The sequence below is a fragment of the Canis lupus genome, chromosome 28 (assembly GCF_003254725.2).
Source record: "Canis lupus dingo isolate Sandy chromosome 28, ASM325472v2, whole genome shotgun sequence".
NCBI classification, from domain to species: Eukaryota; Metazoa; Chordata; class Mammalia; order Carnivora; family Canidae; genus Canis; species Canis lupus.
Genome location: NC_064270.1, coordinates 3,447,393 through 3,456,351, shown reverse-complemented (window position 1 = coordinate 3,456,351; position 8,959 = coordinate 3,447,393). Strand labels below are relative to the sequence as shown.

Sequence of the window (8,959 nt, the reverse complement as noted above, 5' to 3'; positions counted from 1 at the left end):
GCCGCAGGCAGATGGAGAGGGTGAAGCAGGTTCCCCAAGGAGCAGAGAATCTGACTTGGGGCTGGATCCCAGGACCCTGGGATCATGACGTGAGCGGAAAGCAGATGCTTAACTGACTGAGCTACCCTCAGTCGGTGCCCTCATTGCTTGTTTTTCTAAAATATAATGGTCAGAGGTATCTTTATAGTGTACCATATAATCCATCACAATTTGTTCCACTAGATGCTATTGTGGAGATTTTAAAAATATTTTTTCATTTCCATTTGAATGAAAATTTCATTCACCTATTTGGTTTGTTAGTTTTAAACTGCTCTTTCATTTATTCTAATTCTTTTACCTTATTTTGCTCTTAAATTTTACTTATATGTCATCATCAGAGCTTAATCTTTTGTCCTTGTGATTTTTTAAAATGCCATTTTCTCTAAGTTGTCTAACATTGTGCCTGTTTACCTTTAATTCCTGAGTTTACCTGTTTTACTTTCTTTGTATCTTCTAAATTATTTTCTCCCTATATTATATATTTTATAGTGTTTTTGCTGTGGTCCTCTGGGCTATCTCCTCCTAGTCTTATCCTGGCTTTCTCAGAGAACCCTTCCTTTAAAGAACTTCCTCAGAATACTGATGTTTTTCTCACTGGTCTGGCCAGTGTTACAATATCCTCTGGAATCACGTTCGGGCCTGAATGTGACAAACACTCTGAATTCTAGAATCTCCAGCTTGCACAGCCCCAGGCATGGGGGATGTGGAAATGTCATCGTGTTACCCAGCCTGAAGTAAAGGGCAGATGGGTCTTGGGAAGCTGCTCTGTGGAGCATGTGTAGCCAGAATACAGGTATCATGTTTCCCTTAACCTCTGTCTCTATCACTTTTAAGTTTTCCACTGATTTCCTTTTGGGGCAGGGTAACAATTTTGAGTCTTTTTGCTCTCCTTGCTCCCCATCAGGCTCAAGGAAATGCTGGCTGGAGCTGGGATTACTCCCATGGTCCTCAGTGCCAAGAAGATCTGGGATCCTAAGGAATGAAGCAGACCTGCCCAAATTGCAGTCTTAAAGACGAAGCTTGTTTCTTAAACGTGTGGAGAGATGGCTGTGGGTGGGATGCTCTTTTCCTGCATGTCAAGGAGGGGCAGGGTGCTGACTGAGAAAGCGAGACCCTGAGGAATGCTCTGTCTTCATGTCATGTCCACGGCCAGAGCTCCCTGTATTGCATGAGTGCTTTTCCCATTGACTTCTCCCTCTGTTTTCTCTGGGCCAGGAGTTGCTATGTCTCCTGGTAAAAGCATTTTCTCTTCTCTCCAAAGCTGGACAAATGCTTGTCCTTTGGAGCAAGCCTCCCTTCAGCCCCTCTGCACAGATGGCAACTTGAGTGTCTGGCTGACTCATCCACTGCTCAGTTCCATGGTGCTTAGGGATATCTATGAACTCTTCACATGGGGCCAATTCTCAATTTGGGCTAGGCACCTCAAAAGCCAATGATTCTCAGGAATTCAATTGATAGATTCATCTTTCCTTGGATGAGTTGACCTGGAAGAGTTCCCAGGGTCCAGACCCAGGAGAACTGAAGTGAAAACTGAGGCTTCCCTGGTCTCATGGGTCCAGTAGGGTTTTCTGACAGTGCCAAGCCCTTAGGAAAGCACTAATATGACTTCTCAGTGTTTGCATCACGTTGCAGATTAGAATTATCTGATTAGATAAATTCCCCAAGATAAAGGTCCTGATATACTGGCAGGAGACTTGGATTTTAGAAAACACATTTCCTCATATTTAAAGTTTTAAGCCCTTTTTTCTCCCCAGGTTTGTGGAGGAAAATACCTTTGGCAAAGTTGGGTGGGCTGGCGCCTGTATCTGCTCAGCCTCAGGGAGAACTGGCTCCTACAGGAAAAGCCTGCTTCTTCCAGATCTGATCTAGAAGTCTCATTAATTGTGTGATCTGTAGTCAAACATAACATCCTTCGGCCAGTGTACATTCTATCTACATGGCTGTTTGGTCCCATTGCAACCCTGCTCCAACTTTGATTCTCTAAGCCAAGAGGTGGATGGTTAACTGAGACCTATCACTAGGCCCAGCTGTGATCTGGCAGGGCCATCTAGAGCCATTGGGCTCCCCCTTAGGTGGTTCAGGGTCACAGTCAGGAACAAGGTTGATTTTGAGGATTTGCTACAGTTACTAAGTGAATTTTAATTTTATTGTCATAACACCATTCTGACTCATTTGCCCTCTGATGTGCTTTCTTGAGCAGGAGGAGGGGGTCAGAGTGTTTCATTGTAGGAATTGCCTTTATTCTTGGACATCCCCAGAGAGTGCTGGCTCATGGGGCCAGGGAGAGCAATAGCACACATGCCAGGGCTTTGAACCCTCAAATCCTGCTCCTCTTTTGTTTTATAAATAGCACATCCACCTGAGATCATGTACATTCTGAATAAAGAAAGAGACTCTTCCACTGTGTTAAATAGCATAGAGATGCATTTACAACCTGAAGTGTGAGAAGTTCACCACCAGCTGGGGACTGAGACCAAATGGCTTTTTCGCTGCTGTCAGGCTGCTCTGTTGCAGGACTTGGTGTGCACTGCAGATCTCACACCTCTGACAATCTTAACCAGATGGGATGAGGGCCGTTTAGGTGGGTATTTAATTTCTAGACTTTATAATATAGTCACACCATGAAGTCATATTGCAACTATGTAAAAAGTATGATTTTGGAGCTATTTTAAGACATGGGAAGTTGTTCATGGTATAATATTAAGTTTTTAAAAAAGGATAGGATCTAAAAGTTCTTATTCAGTATGATCCCAGTCTTGTTATTTGTGTATATGTCCATGGCAAAATGTTATAGTGACTCCATTCGTATTTTGAATGACTCTATTACAGGTACTTTACAATATCTTCCAAGTGTGTACAATATGCATGAATTGTTTTTATAATAAGAAAAGACACATAATAGAAATAGCATAAGATTAACAAAACTTTTATTGTAGACATAGAATAATATAATGAATCTCCATCTGTGGCCTCATTACCTAGCTTCATAAATGACCAACTCTTGGCTAATCTTGTTTTATCTCTGCCCTTATCTACTACCACCACCCATATTATAGTTTTATGAATTAACAGACTATTTTTTTAAGAAGAGTTTTATTTTTATTTTTTATTATTTTTTAAAGATTTTATTTGAGAGAGAGAGAGAGTGAAAGAGAGAGAGTGCATGAGCAGAGTGAGGAGCAAAGGGAGCAGGACAGAGGGAGCAGGACAAGCAGACTCTGTGCTAAGCACAGAGCCTGACATGAGGCTTGATCCCAGGACCCCGAGTTCATGACCTGAGCCTGGAGTCAGATGCTTAACCCACTGAGCCACAGGTGCCCCTAGAACAGTTTTAGTTTTGTAAAATATTGAGCAAATACTATGGTAGAGTTCTCATATATCTGCATTAGTGTGGTACATTTGTTACAACTGATGAACCAATATTGATAAATTATTATAGATTGAAAAAAATTATGATAGATTACAGTCCATGGTTTTTAATAGGGTTCACTCTTTGGGTTGTACAGTTCTATGAGCATAAGCTTTTTATTCATAATTGATAGAGTCAGTTATTCCCAGGAATATAAATGTTTGAACCACATCAACCATTTGAAGAATCTAAATTGCCTTTTACTTCTAGAGTCCAGGAACCAGTGAGGTGATAAAAAAGGCCATTAGAACTACCTGAAAATTACTGAGTAGAGAAAACAGCCCATGCTAAACATCACTACTCCTGGTACACAACAGAACCCAAGTGCAAGTTGTCAGGTCACCAAAGTGTGGGAGGGGCTGTGGGCAGGGGGAGGAGCCTGTGGGCCTGGAGAAGACATAGGCTCCTCTTCAGGGAACAGTAACTTTAATTGGAGCACTGCTGTTGTTGAGGCAGTGGGAGCAGGAAGGAGAGTACAAACCTTTCCAGGAGCATGATTGGGGCCAGAACCTACAAGGGAATTAAAAAAATAAAAAAGTAATCCTCTGGCATCCTAATTAAACAGAGGATTTCTCAGCAGTGGAATGGGAGGTGGGGCATGTGCCTGGCCATTACCTCACTGCTGCCCTGCAGCTCTTTTCAGACAACTTGCCAGATGCTAATTAGTCAAACCCTCTGGAGCTGGGATCCAGGTGGAATGCTGGGGGAGCAGAGGTCATTTCCCCCAGGACATTTGGAACAAGTCAGAGTTCAGTGGCCCCTCCTCCCAACCAAGCATTGGACTGTTTCCTACATGCATGAGGGGATCAATAATTGTCACAGACAGATGACTCAGTCCCTAAATCTGTCATGCCAATTATTATAGAGACCATATTGAGTGCTTGATATTCAACATCAACAACAAGGCTTTATTGTGCTTCTAGGCATGCTGGTGCTGGGCTGGGCTGTGGGGATCCAGTGGTGACATGACAGACTAAGCATATGCGTCATGGTGCTGACCTTCCATTGTGGGCCCATTCTTTAATACACCAGGTGAGTTCCTGCCTAAGGGACTTTGCATCTGCTGTGCCATCTTCCTGGGATGTTCTCCCTCCAAGTGTGTGCATACTCTGCTATACACACTGTTAGCTTGAACAAGAATGAGTTCTCTCTGTCATTTACCAAATCCGAGGACTTTTATTTCTAGAATATTGGTAATGCAAGGAAAAGTTTTGTCTTGAGCTAGAGAAATTGAGTCTGTCTGACCTTATGAAATCTCTTGAGAATACTTAGAGGTGAGTCCTCAAGGGGGACATGAATTGATCTCCTCTCCCTTAAGTGATCCACCAAGGAGAAGAAGGGAACCCAGAACTTTCAGGAGCAAAATCACATATTGGAAAGATGCTTATTCACATATTCATTCAAAAGATACCTCCTGAGCACTGACCATTTGAGACAGTGAGTTAGGAGGTGGAGATAGCACATAGAAAAGTCCTTCCCTCAAACGAGCTCATGGTCTAGATGACATGCTAATTAAGTGGCCAAACAAATAATTAATTATAAAATCATAACTGATAAGTGTAGTGAAGGTGAGTGGACAGTTCTAGGAGATTTGTCTGTTAGGAAGGGTAAGGAAGGCTCCCTGAGGGAAGGGATATTTGACACAGGATCAGAAAGATGAATGTTAGAGGTGTCAAATAGGGCTATATGATTTCTGGTTTGCACTACTTGATGGATTGTAGGATGCCAGAAAATGAGAAGACCAGGTGTCGGTAGGGTGGAAAAAATAAGTTCTGCTCGGGATTTTAGTCTGGAACCACATTCAAGACATTTAAGATAAAATATCATGGAGATAATTGAATATTACTAGATATATCAAAGAGAATACACAGACTAAAATGTAGAGATCAGAGGAGTGGCCTGTCAAATCCCCTGGCATGTGGTAACCAGTCTTGGTGGCATACAAGTTCATCTGAGGAAAGGGTGTAGATGGAGAAGAGAGGCTCGGGGCAGCCTTGAGGAACTCCAACTTCCACGTTTAAGTTGAGGAGGACCAACTTGCCAGGAAGGCAGAGAAGTTTCCAGATCATCAGGAGGCAGAGCAGCGGAGTATGGCATGAATGAGGTTGAGGGGAATTCTTTGTACTCTATTGCAACATTGTTCTGTGTCTGAAATTATTTCAAAATATACAGTAAAGGATCCCTGGGTGGCGCAGCGGTTTGGCGCCTGCCTTTGGCCCGGGGCACGATCCTGGAGACCCGGGATCGAATCCCACATCGGGCTCCCAGCATGGAGCCTGCTTCTCCCTCTGCCTGTGTCTCTGCCTCTCTGTCTCTCTCTGTGTGACTATCATGAATAAATAAATAAAATCTTTAAAAAATATATACAGTAAAAAAAATCACTTTTGTTAAGGATTTTGTTAGGATGGAAGAGAGACCACCTCTCCATATTGAATAACTGCCCCTCATCATAGGGACCTTCCCTTATGGGGGTCATTTCCTTCTACATTCTCTTCAAAGAGACAATTTAACTCTTCAAAATGTGTATACTCCTCTTGATATACCTACAGATAATCCCTCATCCAGATCACTATCGTCTTAGGAAGTAAACTGTAAAATAATGGTATTTAATTTTTAACCCTTTATATTTTAAAAAAATACTTCTGTCTTGGTAAATGTATACTATATTTTGATGTATCCCCACCTATTTATTAAACAAACAGAACATGTATAATTGAGAGCCTGGAGACATTGCCATCAGTATGTTCCATTGGTAACAAACCAACCCAAATCCTAGTGGTTTCAAAGAACAGAAGTTTATATGTAGCTCAAGTGCCATATCTAGTGCAGATTGTAAGATTGCTCTGCTCATGGTCACCACTCCAAGACCTGGCTTCTTCTCGACCCTGATCTTCATGGTTGCAACTGCGGGAATGATAGGGTGCCAGGCAGTACGGCAGCTTGGTCCTTTAGCCTGGGCACTCCACTGTCACTTCTGCTCACCTTCATTAGCTGTAAGTAGACTTATGGCTGTGCCTAACTTCAAGGGAGCACAGAAGTATCCTTCTGTGTACCTGAAGTAGAAGAAATCCAGAACATTAGCAACTTGGACCAGCAATCAAAGGTTCTACTGTAGAAACAATAAAAATGACATTGTAGCTGAAACAGCCAATTGCTTACTCAATACCCATTTTCCTCTGCTTTCTTACTACTAGAACTTTGGTATGTCAACGCCTACTGAAAAGTCATCAACTCTATAGATGCCCTAATGGCTATGGGCAGACATATGACCCAATTCTTGCTTTTTGAATAGATACAGAAGTCACTAAGTAGAGCTTAAAGCAAAAAAAAATTTTTTCTTATGATCAGATAGGACTGGCCCATGCCTTTGGCCCTCTGTCCTTCATCTCAACATCTATCATCCTTCTTCCATCCTGGTCTATGGACACAGTGCTTGGAAATATAGCAGCCACCCTGTAAGATACAGAAATCTCATGCTAAGGATGATATATCAGCACTACCGATGGGGCTGGGATTCTGGGGACACTGTGAGCTTCCATAACAGCCATAGGCTGATTCTCTTACATTGCTACTGCAGACACATAAGCCAGCAATCTTGTATCTTCTGTTACTTGTGGAAAAACCTAATCCTAAATGATGCAAATACATATTTTTAATTACTATGTACCATAAGTAATGATTTACTCATATCATATCATTCTGTGCCTTCAGAAAATATTTACAAAAATGTCACACTATCCTGATCTTCCTTCAGGTAGTAAAACAGTATATAATGTTCTGTATTGAATTTAGAACAACTTTTCTACTGTAACATTGAGGGGAAATTAAATATTATAAAAGGCCTACATAGAAGATTCACTTTGGAAAAGGATGAGCTGTATATTTTGATCTTCTTGTAAAAAGAATCAATCTAACCTAGTAACTTAAAGCATTAAGTGTCAGTTATTCAAACATTGACAGTCATAAATATAGCAATACTATATGTTCCTCCTCCAATTAATCAAGTCACCCTAGTTATTGATATGTTATTCTTAAACATACAGTTCGTTTAGCAATACATGTATTGACAGCTTCACTTCAAACAAATTAAAAAAATAGGGCATACAACATTAAAATGGTACTGTACTAAAAGACACTTATCTAACTGAGATAGCATTTTGGAAATCACTAAGGAAACAGAGCACTATTTGAAAATAAGACAAAAATTTAGTTGGGACAAAAATTAAACTCATTACTTGCTGAATTTCCTACTTAAATTACATGTCTGCATGAATTTCTGTTTCACCAATTATGTTTTATTATGAATTATGTAAGAACTTATTTTAATGTGTTTGCTTTACTTTAAAAAAAGAATTACAATAGTTCTCTCTTTTCTATGGTTTTGCTTTATATGGTTTTAGTTCTCTGTTGTCAACTGTGATCTGAAATATTAAATGGAAATTCCAGAAACAGACAATTCATAAATTTTAAATTGTGCGCCAATCTGAGGAGCATGATGAAATCTTGTGTTGTCAGGCTCCATTTTGCCTGGAACATGAATCATCTGTTTGGCATACCCACACTGTATGTGCTACGTACCTGTTAGTCAGTCACTTTAGTAGACATCTTGGTTATCAGATTGAATGTCACTGTATCACAGTGCTTGTGTTCAAGTAACTCTTATTTTACTCAATAATGTCCCCAAAGTGTGAGTAGTGATGCTGGCAATTCAAATATGTCAAAGAGAAGCTTTAAAGTGGTTTCTTTAAGTGAAAAGGTGAAAGTTCTTGACTTAATAAGGAAAGAAAAAAATCATATGCTAGGATTGCTAAGATCTATGGTAAGAATGAATCCTCTATCTGTGAAACTGTGATGAAGGAAAAAGAAACTTGTGCTGGTTTTGCTGTTGAACCTCAAACTGTAAAGGTTTTGGCCACAGCATGTGATAAGTACTCAGTTAAGGTGGAAAAGGCATTAAATCTGTGAGTGGAAGACAAACAGATGTGTTCCTATTGATGGCAATGTGTTGAGCCAGAGAGCGTTTTGTGCGATCCATGGTTTTAGGCATTCTCTGGGGAGTCTTGGAATGTATCCCCCATAGATAAGGAGGGACTACTATACAGTAATCTTCCTATCATGTTGGCTCATAGGTGGAAGACTCTTAGAAGCAGCTCCAGGTGGAAGAGCCCCACAGCCACATCTGCAACCTTTCTGAAACATCTGTGGAAACCCTTTAGGGTTAGTTGGTATCTTTATTTAGGAAATTTGTCCAGCAAATAAATGCACTGTCTCTTTGCAATTTATGACTTACCACTGGACTTCTTTGATAACTTGCCCTGACTTCAGAAAGAAACACTCCATCTCACAATATCCTCACTGAGTCACTGACAAGGGACTGAGAATTGCTTTTTAAATGGTCAGGTGAGGCCAGTAGGTACTTTTGAATCAACAATGCACTAAGAGGAGTCTAGAGGATCATAGTTGCTTGCAATTTTGGTGTTCTTTCTAGATGTTCCAGACTTGGGGGTAGGT

At 40.8% G+C, this 8,959-nt stretch overlaps 1 long non-coding RNA gene across 3 annotated transcripts; it reads left to right on the top strand.

The window, feature by feature from the left end:
- The first annotated feature begins 722 nt into the window (after positions 1–722).
- LOC118352686 (uncharacterized) lies at positions 723–8,713 on the top strand. 3 transcript variants are annotated; one of them, XR_007406953.1, is made up of 5 exons: positions 723–832; positions 944–1,088; positions 2,390–2,620; positions 3,659–3,754; positions 4,372–4,480. It is a non-coding gene; the product is annotated as an uncharacterized LOC118352686 (long non-coding RNA). The 3 variants fall into 3 exon arrangements; XR_007406952.1 differs by having other exon boundaries at positions 944–1,092; XR_004810218.2 differs by lacking the exons at positions 3,659–3,754; positions 4,372–4,480 and adding an exon at positions 8,578–8,713 and having other exon boundaries at positions 944–1,092.
- Positions 8,714–8,959: the final 246 nt, after the last annotated feature.